The sequence below is a fragment of the Carassius carassius genome, unplaced genomic scaffold (genome assembly GCF_963082965.1).
Source record: "Carassius carassius unplaced genomic scaffold, fCarCar2.1 SCAFFOLD_70, whole genome shotgun sequence".
In the NCBI taxonomy this organism is placed as follows: domain Eukaryota; kingdom Metazoa; phylum Chordata; class Actinopteri; order Cypriniformes; family Cyprinidae; genus Carassius; species Carassius carassius.
The window spans coordinates 167,501-180,475 of record NW_026775198.1 but is presented as its reverse complement, the minus strand read 5'-3'; the positions used below and the strand labels follow the sequence as shown (position 1 = coordinate 180,475).

The window sequence follows — 12,975 nt, the reverse complement described above, 5'->3', positions numbered from 1 at the left end:
CATAAAACCTGATTGAGAGTCGCTTATAATTTTATGTAGGATTTTTTTCAGTCTGCTAGCGTAGACAGTGGTTACAATTTTGTAATCGGTGTTTAATAGAGTAATGGGCCTAAAATTATTTAACAATTTGGAGTCCTTATCAGGTTTAGGGATTAAAGTTATTACACCTTGTTTCATTGTAAGGGGGAATGTCATATTATCTATAGCTTCTTTTAACATGAGAGAAAAAGGATCTTTCAATAAACCCCAAAAGTGTTTATAGAAATTGGCTGTGAAACCATCGCTGCCTGGAGATTTATTTACAGACAAACTGTCTACAGCTTTATCCAGCTCATCAGAGGTAATATCAGCATCACATAGCAGTGCATACTCATCATCTATCCGGGGAATCAGATCTTTAATATGGTTGAAAAAAGATTCGGCATTATCTGAGGAAAAGGTTGAGGAATATCATTTTTTATAGAAAGAGACAGCTTCCTTAGCAATCAAAGATCGGTCTGTGACTACATTACCATTAATTAATAATGCTTTAATAGCAAGTCTCTCCTGCCTTCTTTTTTCTAGACGACAGAAATAAGCGGTACTTTTCTCCCCTTCCTCAATCCACTTTGCCCTAGATCTTATGAAGGCTCCTTCAGCTTTTTGAAGATAGATATCATCCAGTTTAGATAGTAGACATTGTAATATCCGTTTATCAGTATCGGTAAGTGATGTTCTGTTATAATATTCGTTTATTTCCTTAATGACGGTCATTTCTGTTAATTTGTTATTTCTATTAAGGGATTTTCCAAAATGAATAGAAAATTCTCTCATTTTAAATTTAAGGAATTCCCACTTAGCAACATAGGACATTATTGAATCATCGTTCATAACCTTAGAAATTATGTTTTTAATACCATCCTGAAATGATTGGCATTTTAATAGATAAGAATTAAATTTCCAAATTATTATTGCCTCTAACGCCAGAAGGATTGATAAGCAATTTAATAACAGAGTGATCTGTGAGAGGTGCTGCTGACATACAACAATCAGAAACAATATTTATGATAGAGGAGGAGATTAACCAGAAATCTATTCTTGACTTTGCTGTATTATTTGGTTTAAACCAAGAATATTGTTCAACATTCGGATGTTTGATACGCCAGGGATCTAATAAGTTGTGTTTGCGACAGAAATCAGACAGAGTAGGGTTATAAGAACTATATTGACATTTGGGAGGATATCTATCAAGCCATTCATCATATACCATGTTAAAGTCACCCCCCATAATAATGTTAGCAGTTGGATAGAAAACTTTAAGGCCATCTATGACGTCTGACACATCTGAAATTAATTGTCTGTTTTGAACTAGATTATTATATCCATAAACATTTATTAGAATGATATACTGGTCATCAATGGTCAAAACACAAAGTAACCAGTGACCGTTATTGCTACCCTTAGATGTCACTACTTTACCAAGTGAGTTGCAGAACAAAATAGCTAATCCAGCAGATTTAGTTGAACCATGGTCAAAAAGAATTTTGTCTCCCCATTGGTTTACCCAAAATTTCTCATCCTCAGATTTTGAATGAGTTTCTTGTAATAAAATAAAATTTGCTTTTTCACCCTTACAAAACAAAAATACAGACTTTCTCTTAATGTTATCCCTTAATCCCCTAGCGTTAAGTGAAATACCTGAAAAACAAATATTCATAATACACAAATAAACAAACAAATGTAAATAGATGCAGTCCTAGTCCAACAGACTATATAAAATGAAGCCAGGAAAGGCAACAAATGAAAACCCTGAAAATGGGCGCAGTCCCTTAAATTCCTTTTCAATAACTGTGTAACTGTTATCCATTCAGATTTTTGTCCACAAAAAACAGACGGAAAACCATTTGTATATTTAACGCAACAGGCCCTCGTCAGTACACTCTGGTATACCTCATGTCATGATCTCAAGTGATTCTCTGTCCGTTGATGTATCCAGCACCACCTCTGTAGTACGCACGTTTGCCGGCTGCTCTCGCTTGCTGTATCTTTGGCCACAACGCCGCCTGCAGATCCCTATCAGCCTTACAGAAATCTTCCAGGAAGCCGATTCCAAGATCTTTACATATGGTGAGGTCTTTGGTCATCCGCCACAACGCATCTCGGTGTATTCTTTGAGTGAATTGAATAATAACGTGCCTTGTTTTATTTTCTTCACGTCTTCCCACACGGTGGACTGTATCAACGATGTAGTTGATGTTCGGGGACCATGACGGGGAGATTTTCACCAGCAAGTCGGTAACCACCATGCGTATATCTTCTCCTTCCTTTTCTTTTATTCCACGAATTCTGAGATTCCAGCGGCGCTTGTACCGTTCTAGTTCTAAGATCCGTTCCCTTAGCTCTTCGTTATCTTTCTTTAACACCGAAACTTCTCGACCAGTAGTTTGCAACTGGGATTTACAGTCTTTAATTTCTGCTGCATTAAACTCAACCGTCTTCACAATACTAGCTAGCATTGCAGCATTTTGCTGAAGTTGAGAGCCAAATGAGTCAACTTTATCGGTTAGATGCTTAATAGCATCCAAGATAGCATTCATGCTCTCTTTACCTTCTGACCCAGTGTCTTTCTTCTTAGCTGCTGGAGGATTCTTCATCGGTGAAAAGGGGTCTTTCCTTTTAGTCTTTTCAGTGGAGTCTTCCATTCTTACAGCATATTCATGGTCCATTGCCTCGCTGCAGCGGGTTAGAGTAGAACTCTTTTTCGACGTCATGGTGCACTTATTTTCAAATACTAACAGTATTGAAAGTTAGAGGGCATAAAGTTAAATAAAATGGCAAAATAATAACGAATGGATTACAGAACGCAAATAAATACTGGGACTATCTCACTGAAAAAATGCTTTTGCTTGGTAGCACTTATACGACAAGTGGCTAGCTCAGGGGTGCTGACCCACCAAAGACTGTCCGATTAGAGACCAAACGAAGATGTACTTTTCTGGGAATAACCCATTTATTGTCACCACTCAACAGACTGAGTTGTATGGTTGTGTTTGTGTGGTTTTCTATAAAATAAACAGTAAAATAAACATGAATATACATAATAATAACAATGATAAATTACAACAATTAACCGAGCAAATGTAGTATGGTATTTTAACATCAATAACTAAACATGCACATTATTATAAAAATCTAACTGAAAGAAAATGTAAGATAGGCTGTATCTCCTATATTATATTCGACACAGATGTAATCTGACACCTTGTTATGCTGTGATGATGGTATAGCGCTGCTTTGACTGGATTATGAGTGCGCATGCGCTTGGCGAATTTTCCACAACAGTTCTCCCATTAAATATAGAAAATATACAGCAAACTCTGCTTCAAACAATAACATAACATGTAATAATAAAAAAAGTATAACTCTAGTCCAGATAATAATAAAGTTATGTATACAAACATACGAGCTAAAGTGGCATGAATACACGAGGGGGAACACACACACACACATCTAGGATATAACGTTACATCTCGGGCACAATAACTTATTTCCAAGCGTAAATGCAGTACTCATCCAGTGTATAATCAAGGATTACAAACTTACTTTTGCATTCACGCACAACACTTCGTCCGAAATGCGGTATGTAAACAGTTTATACCGATGTGCACTTCAGCGTCAATCTCCGAGTCCCGCTGTATTGTAATACTGTCTCTGTGAGGGCGGGGGAGGTCACATGCTCAAGGTTTCTGGACGCTGATTGGCTCAGGTAAGGTGCCGTGTGTGCCTCAAATACAGAGGGAGAAATTATAAAGAGAGGTTAGGTTTGACGGCAAACTATAGCCTTTTTTACAGCCGCCCCCAGATTTCCATAAGGAAATATGTACACATTCAAAAGGCTTTTTAATCTACTGTCGGTTACAATTACTTTAATCAGGAATAGCAGGTAATTGTATAAGTCGTGCAACTGGTCGAGTGTATGTTTTTTCTCCCACCTGAACCTTGGCTGTCCTCACTCTGGTGTCAGCTCCAGGGAATACTTCTGACACCTTCCCCACAGGCCAGAGAGCTCTGGGTAGTTGAGGGTCGATAATCAACACCGTAGTGCCAACCTGGATGTCTGGAGTTTCCTTTCGCCACTTTTGACGGTTCTGAAGACCCGGGAGGTAGAATTTTAGGTAATGTCTCCAGAATTGGTCCGCAAGGATCTGGCTGTGACGCCATCGCCGTCGGCTGATCAGCTCAGACTGGGGATATACTGTCAGGGGGAGTGAAGCGTCTGGCCGCCCCATTAGGAGACAATTTGGGGTAATGGGGTCAGGATCAGAAACATCAGATGATGTATATCCCAGTGGTTTGGAGTTCAAGATTCCTTCAATTTCCACCAACACAGTTTGAAGGACCTCAAAGGTCACTGATTGAGTTCCTAGGGTCACCATCAGTGCATTTTTCAAGGAGCGAATTTCTCGCTCCCAACAACCTCCAAAGTGGGGTGAGCTAGGAGGGTTGAAATGGAATTCAATTTGTTGTTTAGCCAGATGTCTCTGCAGATCTGGAGCAAGAGCTGTAAACGCTTCCTTTAGCTCCCTTTCACCTCCTCTGAAGTTTGTGCCTTGATCTGACAAGAGCTCATGGGGTTTCCCTCGTCTAGCCGTGAATCGTCTGAGAGCCATAAGGAAGGAGTCGGCTTCCAGACTATGGAGGATGTCGATGTATATTGCTCTGGTGGTGAGGCATTTGAATATTATTCCCCATTTTTTCTCATTGCGTCGACCCACTTTAACGGTATAGGGGCCAAAGCAGTCCACACCAGTGGAGTAAAAAGTTGGCTTGAACAGACGTAGTCTTGCTGGGGGGAGGTCCGCCATTTTAGGTACCTCTGGTTTTTTCCTCCATTTTTGGCACTGCACACACTCTCGCTGCAGATGCTTGATGGCCTCTCTACCCCGTAGAACCCAATATTTACGGCGGAGCTCAGCGAACACCCTCTCAGGACCTGGATGACAAAGTTTGGTGTCATAACTTTGGATTATAAGTTTCGTGATGGGGTGCTTTGGATCCAGTACTATAGGGTGCATGTTGTCAGGTTCAAGGTAGGGACTATGCCGTAAACGTCCGCCAACTCTGATTAATTTGGTTTCTCCATCAAGTTCTGGGGCCAGTGCGACTAGTCGACTGTTCCGTGAAAGTGGTTTACCTGTCCTTAGTTGTTCTAAGTCTGATGAAAAGCATTCTTGCTGTGCTTGCTGCAAAACACGGATCTCGGCATTTCTGTAGTCATTGGCTGTGGCCTCACCATTTTTGGCCTCTTGAATAGCCGTGGACTCGATTAGCTCCTCGAAAGACTTAAACTGACTGTATTCAGAGGAGGTGAAGCAGACTAGAGTACTGGACCCAGTCTTGCGAAGTTCATTATCATCTATTTCAACTGGACTAGGGCAAACAGGCCACAGGTTGGCTGGATTTTTTAAGAAAGGTGGCCCTTGGCACCAGCGTTTTTCTGGGCCAATCTCGCGCAGACTCATTCCCCGAGTGATGTCATCGGCCGGATTGTTGGCGGAGGGTACATATCTCCAGCTGTGTTGTTCTGTAAGGTCCTGAATTTCTGCCACCCGCGTACCAACAAATACTTTGAATCGGCAGGAGTCCGATTGTAACCATGTGAGGACCGTAGTGGAATCGGTCCACAAGATCGTTTGGCGTATGGGCAGGTTTAACTCATTGTTAAGTACTTTGGCAAGTTGAGCTCCTGTCAGTGCAGCGCACAGTTCCAGTCGGGGAACAGATTGTTGTTTCTTTGGTGCTACACGTGATCTTGCAGTTAAGAAAGCTACCTCTGTTTGCCCATGTTGATCCTCTGTTCGAAGATATGCCACAGAGCCATAGGCACGTTCGGAGGCATCACAGAAAACATGTATATCTCTCAGGCTGGTTTTTGTGTCTTTGGTGGGGCTACTGTAACACCGAGGAAGAACGATATTCTGTAGGGCTGGTAGCTCCTCCTCCCATTCAGTCCAGGTTTGTAGCAGATCTGTGGGCAAGTGTGGATCATCCCAATCCCGTTTTTTGTCCCACAATCGTTGAACGAGGATCTTGGCGCGAGTGGTGTAGGGGATGAGGTAACCCAACGGGTCATACTGGCTGGCTAGGATTCTATATATGTTACGCATGGTAGTCTCACTACTGTCTCTGGCACGGTATTTGTAGGAGATCGTGTCAGACTGATGGTTCCAGAGGAGCCCCAATGTCGACTCATGGGTGTCTGTTCGGCCTTGTGAAATCCAGAGTTCTGCACTGTCCGAAATTGCATTGTGAGGTAGGTGACTTATAGTTAAAGGGGCATTGCTGGACCACTGCCTCAGCTCGAAGCCTCCATCTGCCAGCAGGTTCCTTATTTTGTCAACGAAACACTTTGCTTCTTCTGCTGAAGTGAAACTTTGTAGGCAGTTGTCTACATAAAAGGATTTCAACACCGAATTCCAGACATCATCTCCAGGCAGGCTATGATCAAGGACGTGTTTCTGGAGTGCAAATACAGCACAGCAGGGGCTGCAGGTAGTGCCGAATGGGAGGACTTGCCATTCGTACACACTGGGTTGTTCCTGTATATTCAGATCTCTCCAGAGGAAACGCAAGAGTGGTTTGTCTTCTGGAAGTAGTCGAATTTGGTGGAACATCCCCTTGATGTCGCTGCTGACTGCTACTGAATGTTCCCTAAATCTGAGCAGCACAGCAAGTAGAGATGGTCCCAACACTGGTCCTGGCAGCAGAAGCTCATTCAAGTTTTGTCCGTGATATTGGAACGAGCAGTTGAAAACTATCCTGTTTTTCCCATTGTGGTGCACCATGTGATGCGGGATGTACCAGGAGCTGGAAGGATCTGGCTCAGCATTCTGTGGCAATTTACTAACATAACCTTGTTATAGCTTGTTCCAGTTTTGAAATCTCGGCAGTATAAGCGGCTGCTTGCTCTGGATTCTTCGCCAGTCTCTTTTCGGTGGCCCTCAACTGTGATAAGACTGCCTCTTTGGGTGCTCTGAGTTCAGGCATGTTCTTGACACGCAAGAGAGGGGTTGCGTAACGCTCGATACCATCCACCTCAACCCTGATTGTCTTCCTTTCCAAGAGGTCCACCGCTTCCTGATCTAGTCTGGATCTGATACAAATCTTTTCGTTGCGCCAGGGCAGTATGTCCATCTGCCATAATTTCTCCACTTGCTTGTAGAGATCTGATTCTGGGAATGAAACCGAAGTGAAGAGACAGTGCTGTTCAGTCATCTCCTGCCGAAAGTGTTGGACTGGGCCCTGTAGTGTCCAGCCAAGACGTGTCTTTATAGCTGCTGGTCCCCCTGGAGGGCCTAGTCTTACTGGTTCTACGGGAGTGATCAGATGGGGATAATCAGAACCAATGAGCAGCACGGGACAGACTGCGTCAAAATCATATAGTGGAAGCCCTTTAAGGTGTTGATATCTCTTTCTCAGATTACTCACAGGATGTGAGTGCTCTGCTAAACTTAGCTGTTGAGCAGTAAAGGCACCTTTGATGCGATACCGTTTGGTGGGCTGAGCCATTGGGGAGATTGTAAATGAGACGGCTGCACCTCTGAGAACTTGAAACTCCTGCCTGACTGTTCGAAGGGGTAAGTCTTCAGGCTGACCTTTGAGGCCCAACTGCTGAGCTGCATTGTGGAGGAGAATAGTTCTCTCAGATCCATCATCCTGGATTGCGTATGCATCCATTCTCCGTTTTCCATTTCTGAGAATCACTTTTGTGATTTTAAGAAGAACTTTCCGGCTGGTGGGCGGTTTATGAATCAGGAGAATCTCATTCATAGTGTTGAGCAGACAGGTGTTGGTATCAGCAGTTTCATCGTGAACAGGCTTCGGATTCTCTGGCTTCCAAGCACTGATATCATGCAGAGCCATAAGGTGTCGACTGTTGCACTGTTTGCATCGCATTTTTAGGTTACATTCTGCTGACTTATGAGTTCTACCACAGCGCCAACATCTGTTGTTGTCTTTGACCCAGCTTCGTTTCTGGTCTTTAGTAAGCAGCTTGAAGTTGGTGCAGTTGTTGAGGGAATGCTTACTGTTGTCACAGTAGGTGCAGTAGGGTCTCAAAGCGGTCTTAAGTGGTGAAGCAGATGGCATAGACTCAGAATTCTCCTTCTCTGTGTTCAGTAAGATTGTGGTGCTTTTAGCGGCTGGCTTAGAGTCTCTGAAAGTCTCTCTTGTTCGTGGTAAGGGCCATCTACGTTGATTACTTGCAAACCTCGTAGTGTCCTCTTGAACTTGGATTTCAAACTCCAGCCATTCTGCAAAATCCAGAAGTGTAGGGATGGGCACATGATGTGGATGTGCAAACCTCCGAAACCCTGATCTGAGGTCATGTGGAAGCTTCCCAAGCAGCCGAGACACATGTGACCCACACTGTAATTCGAAAGTTCCCTTTTTTCCTAATTGTTCCAGCATACCAACCAGGGAACGGACCTTGAGAGCGAAGAGTCTAAAGGCCTTCTGGTCTCCACTAGCTATATTTGTGCCATCCATTAACTCTGCAATCCGTTGTAGAGCTAGTTGATGTGGCTGACCATACTGCTGATCTAAAGCAGCCATCGTCCTTGTGTAAGGGTGTTGCGAATGGCAGTATGAGTCAGCAATTAGCAGAGCCTCCTCTGATTTCAGATGATCCATCAGTATCTGGAATTTGAACCTTTCTGTCGCATTAGCTGGGAGGATATTTTCCAGAGCAATTTTCAGTCGTGAGAACTCTCTTGGGTTTGGATGTATAAAGTCAGGAATTGTGGGGGTTGGACCTCTATACATCAGTTCTCTTTCAGGGGGAGGTGATGGAGTAAGTGACCGGCATGGCATTTGTGGATGTCTTGCAGTGTCTTGAGAGACCCAACATGGAGAATTTGAGTGTTCTTGTCTGTGGGAGTAATATGCCTCTAATCTCTGAACCCCTTGTGGCATATAGTGGTAAGAAGAGCTCTGTTCTCTATTGTACGCAGATGCTGGGGTTGGGTGGTGTGGAGGACTTTGAAACTTGTCCTCGGTCTGATGCTCCTTTTGCGATTTTATGCGCGGAGCTGGTACCGGTCTGAAGCTAGTTTCCTCAGAACATGCTTGTGGGCGGACACGTGGTGCAGGCACAGGAGAACTGGAGCCATACTGCCTCATAGGGGTGTCAGACGAAAGGGGCTGACTTCCAGGAAGTTGATGCTCCATCTTGATTTGTAGCTGCTTCATTTGCTGCTTGAGCTGAGAAAGCTCCTTTGCATATTGGTCATTTTTGCTCTGAACTGTGTCCCTTTCCTGCTGTATCCTTTGTAGGACTTTGCGGAGATCCTTATTCTCTTCCCGTATGATATCTGATGCAGATTTGCACTCATCATCGGACCACTGTGACAGATTGTCATCTTCATAACCTGGTAGCACTGGAGTGAATCCAGTTGCGCCTTTCTCTGCCAGTCTGACTTGATGAGTGAGTGGTGACATGGGTTCTGGAACAGGCTTAGCGAGGGTGAAGCCAGTGAGATCGTACTCATCGTAACGTGCGGGAAGGACAGTCCTCCTGACTCGCACAATTGGCTCATCCTCTTCATATAATGACATCTTCTATCTCTTTGGTAAGTCCAGATTCCGGCTCGAAGGACCATGAAAAAATGCTTTTGCTTGGTAGCACTTATACGACAAGTGGCTAGCTCAGGGGTGCTGACCCACCAAAGACTGTCCGATTAGAGACCAAACGAAGATGTACTTTTCTGGGAATAACCCATTTATTGTCACCACTCAACAGACTGAGTTGTATGGTTGTGTTTGTGTGGTTTTCTATAAAATAAACAGTAAAATAAACATGAATATACATAATAATAACAATGATAAATTACAACAATTAACCGAGCAAATGTAGTATGGTATTTTAACATCAATAACTAAACATGCACATTATTATAAAAATCAAACTGAAAGAAAATGTAAGATAGGCTGTATCTCCTATATTATATTCGACACAGATGTAATCTGACACCTTGTTATGCTGTGATGATGGTATAGCGCTGCTTTGACTGGATTATGAGTGCGCATGCGCTTGGCGAATTTTCCACAACAGTTCTCCCATTAAATATAGAAAATATACAGCAAACTCTGCTTCAAACAATAACATAACATGTAATAATAAAAAAAGTATAACTCTAGTCCAGATAATAATAAAGTTATGTATACAAACATACGAGCTAAAGTGGCATGAATACACGAGGGGGAACACACACACACACATCTAGGATATAACGTTACATCTCGGGCACAATAACTTATTTCCAAGCGTAAATGCAGTACTCATCCAGTGTATAATCAAGGATTACAAACTTACTTTTGCATTCACGCACAACACTTCGTCCGAAATGCGGTATGTAAACAGTTTATACCGATGTGCACTTCAGCGTCAATCTCCGAGTCCCGCTGTATTGTAATACTGTCTCTGTGAGGGCGGGGGAGGTCACATGCTCAAGGTTTCTGGACGCTGATTGGCTCAGGTAAGGTGCCGTGTGTGCCTCAAATACAGAGGGAGAAATTATAAAGAGAGGTTAGGTTTGACGGCAAACTATAGCCTTTTTTACACTCACAGAGCTCAGAACACGAGATGCACCTGGTCCGCCATCTTGCCCGGAACTCCCTCTCATTCAAACTCGCTCGATCCCGCTTCCAGCTCGCTACTCCGCATTGGATTGTGGGAAATAGTGCTTCAGCGAGTGTACCGGTTGTACACTCGAAATCAGAATGAATTGTGGGTAAAAAGTTGTGGACAAATGTAGGGAATGAAGTAGTACACTCAGAATTCGGACAGCACTACAAAATGGTTGACACCTCATATAGTGCACTATATAGTGGATAGGGAGCATTTTCGGACACAGCATAGGTCCCCGACCCGGGATCAGTCCCGGAATCAATCCCGGGACGTGTTTGCTTTCACCAGAGAATGTCTAATATGGCAAGCTCTGCTTTCACACAAAAGACGACCCGGCAATGCTCCGTCAATTTTCTGGGTCCAACGTGCAGTGTGAAAGGGGCTTAAACAATACCTAAAATCTATTTAAAATCTTATAAACAAGAAAGCTGTTAAGTGTATTAATGTATGTAAACATTTCCATATTTTTATGTAATTCTTTTTTTTTTTCATTGTAATTTTGTATTTCTTTCTTTGTGTTCACCCCCCTGGCTACTGTAAAATGTTCAATTTGAGTGATTCAATAAAAAGAAAACACCTGTACGATCGCTCGGAGTGATTTTAAAACTTCAGAGAAAGCATTTAATTCCTAGAAAGAAACTAAGCTTGGTGTCGACGACACAGAGTTATGCAAAAAGCGACGCAGAGAAACATCCAAGACAAGTTTTCAAAAGCCATAAAAAGAATGAATGGAAAGAGTAAAGATATAAGGTAGCAAGTACCAAATAAATGTTACACCATACTGCTGCAGTAAATGAAAAGCCAAACGAACATTCAATAATAAACCTTTGTTTTTTTTCAAAAGAAAATCATGACACTACATAAACTATAAAAAGGTGTAACAATTTATCCAGTTAAATAAAATAAATGAACACTAATAAAATAAAGTAACAGACTGACTCCAATATTTTTTCCCACATCATGTTAAAGTTTTACAGACTATGAGACATTCACACTTCCCATAGAGGACTGATTATGGTTCTTTTGTGTTGCAAACACGAAACATGACTCTGAACTGCTGCTAAACATTATTTTTTTGTCTGTAATATTCTGACCATTTGTGCCCGTCTCACACCTAGATTGCCTACATGTTTACATTAATCTACACCTCCAGCAGCGCGACACGCGTTTACGTTGATCTACGCCCCGCCCCCAGCAGCGCGACACGCGTTTACGTTGATCTACGCCCCGCCCCCAGCAGCTCGACACGCGTTTGCGTTGATCTACGGGGGGATCGGAATGTTCGGAAACAGTGTACCGTTGCTCAGCCTTTTCGAACTTCTTTTTGCCCCCTAACGAAGAACGAAGAACTTTATTTGAAGTATACTGGGGCCTTTATTGTGCGTTATAAAGTGTTTTCATGTGATTTGTAATTCTATTCTAATTCTATTTAAAAAAAATCTATCTACCTTTCTAATATTTTTGTATTCTATTTTCTTTTTATTTATTATATTATTTAAAAGCCTATGCTACGTGTACTGTGTTAAGCTAACTGAGACTTGTTATAGCAATTATATATCATTGCTCTTTTTGTTGTTTTTGATTGCTTCCACTGTCCTCATCTGTAAGTCGCTTTGGATAAAAGCGTCTGCTAAATGAGTAAATGTAAATGTAAATTTGTGCTGGGGCGCCATCATGTGGATCATGGTTAAATAAATCCAGCTCGTTTGAAGGGTGAAAACATTACTGTTTACATGCACACTCACAATGCGATCATAATATGATTTTTGCAATATTGCGATTAAACGTCGCTTAATAAACATTACTACTGGAAGAAACCATAATTTTAAAGCTTTGAATCAACTGAACCAAATTGCTTCACAAAATGATTCACTGGTTAGAAGCGCTCGAGACTGCGCACACTGATGACTCCTGCTGGTCAGGAAGTGTAACTGCAACTAAACAACTGAATGTGTAATGAATTACTATTTATAACATATAATATATGTTTAATAAAAATCTGCATAATATTCTCTTTTATCCAGTGTATGAATTGAGGGGGTGCTGCTGGGATCTAGGACCTCCCATAACCATTAATGGACCTCAATAACACCAAAAAACACAGTACAGCAAAACACAATACACGCATATACACAAGAAAATGTATATACACATTATACACTTACACAGAATACTTTATTTAATTCAAACGTTTACGGATTTACGTGCTAAAAGCATTCGATCTCGGATTCTCGTGACCTTTATTTTGACAGCGTCAGCGCGCTCACTGAGCGGAAGTCAATCTCACGCGCTCTTCCGCTCTGCTGTGC

The 12,975-nt window shown here is 42.3% G+C and overlaps 2 protein-coding genes across 2 annotated transcripts in view; both read left to right on the top strand.

Annotated features, from left to right (window-relative positions):
* Positions 1–12,975, top strand: part of LOC132139432 (dmX-like protein 1) — a 244,292-nt gene that overhangs the window by 99,043 nt on the left and 132,274 nt on the right. The window lies entirely within an intron of this gene.
* LOC132139416 (AP-3 complex subunit sigma-1-like) overlaps positions 12,761–12,975 on the top strand; it is a 7,238-nt gene continuing 7,023 nt past the window's right edge. The window contains exon 1 of the mRNA XM_059547759.1: positions 12,761–12,975. This exon is cut by the window's right edge and continues 161 nt beyond it. The gene's annotated coding sequence lies outside the window, so the exon portion shown is untranslated.